This window comes from Merops nubicus, unplaced genomic scaffold, assembly GCF_000691845.1.
Source record: "Merops nubicus isolate BGI_N331 unplaced genomic scaffold, ASM69184v1 scaffold2518, whole genome shotgun sequence".
Lineage (NCBI taxonomy): Eukaryota > Metazoa > Chordata > Aves > Coraciiformes > Meropidae > Merops > Merops nubicus.
The window spans coordinates 12397-13997 of NW_008623459.1; positions in this window are offsets into that span (position 1 = coordinate 12397).

A 1601-nucleotide genomic window follows, 5' to 3' on the forward strand; every position below is an offset into this window, starting at 1 on the left:
TCTGGTCTTTGAAAACAACCAACAGATAAAGAGCAGATTCCAATTACACCTAAACTACAACTACAATTGTAGTTTTGTACACTATGGCCTATAAAAGACTTAAAATGTTCCTCAAAGCCCTACGGTCAGAGTTGCATGGGAGCATCTAAACTAGTGTTACTTCTTTAGCAGACCGACCTGCAAACTTGCTGAAAAATGTGATGGAACACTCAGGCTTTTGAACACTCCAAGACTTGTCAACGAGAACCGTAGAACGCTGTGAAAATGAAGCAACAATCCAGTGCTGGCTCTGCTGCATTGTAGGCACTGATGCAAAAAAATAGCCCAGCACTCTGGCACAAAGGAAGAGCTTGGAGCAACCTCTAACCTAAATCACTAAGAACTATTCCAGAAAGATTCAGAATCACAAATTCAGTGTTTTCAAATGTATTTGAAAATATGAATTTTCTCTAAGTTGGGGAATTACGGGTTTGATGGGTGGACTGTTCAGTGGATAAAGAAGTGGCTGGATGGTCACATCCAGAGAGTGATGGTCAATGGCTTGATGTCCAGATGGAGGATGGTGACAAGTGGTGTCCCTCAGGGGTCTGTGCTGGGGCCAGTGTTGTTTAATATCTTCATTAACGATATTGACAGCAGCATTGAGTGCACCCTCAGCAAGTTTGCAGATGGTACCAAGCTGGGAGGTGCAGCAGACATGTCAGAGCGACAGGAGGCCATCCAGAGGGACCTGGACAGCCTGGAGAGGTGGGCTCAGGTGAACCTGATGAGGTTCAACAAGGCCAAGTGCATCCTACACCTGGGCCAGGGTAACCAGCACTATCCGTATAGGCTGGGAGAGGGTTTACTGGAGAGCAGTCCTGTGGAAAGGGATTTGGGAGTGCTGGTGGATAGAAAACCAGACATGAGCCACCAATGTGGAACCACAGCCCAGAAGGCCAAAAGAACTGTGGCCAGCAGATCAAGAGAGGTGATTCTGCCCCGCTACCCTGCCCTGGTAAGGCCTCACCTGGAGTACCGAGTCCAGTTCTGGAGCCCCCAGCACAAGAAGGATGTAGACACATTGGAGTGAGTCCAGAGGAGGGCCACCAAAATGACCAAGGGATTGGAGCACCTCTCGTATGAAGACAGGTTGAGGGAGTGGGGCTGTTGAGTCTAGAGATGAGAAGGCTCCAGGGGGACCTTATAGTGACCTTCCAGTACATGAGAGGGGCCTCCATGAAGGTGGAAGGTTTATTCAAAAATGTTTGTAATGATAGGACAAGGAGTAGTGGCTTTAAACTAGGAAAGAATAGGTTTAGACTCAATATTAGAAAAATATTCTTTAATACAAGAGTAATAGATCATTGGAATGGGCTGCCCAGAGAGGTAGTGGAGGCCCCAACCCTGGAGTCTTTCAAGGTCAGGCTTGACAGTGCCCTGGGTGACCTGACCTAGGTAGAAATGTCCCTGCTTGTGTGGGGAGGTTGGACCAGGTGACCTCTAGAGGTCCTTTCCAGCCTAAAACGTTCTATGGTCCTATGATTTCCATGAAATATTTTATAAGGTAAGAGAAACCTCTGTGATTTTATAGAGCTGACACAGGAAAGAGCGAACAGTAA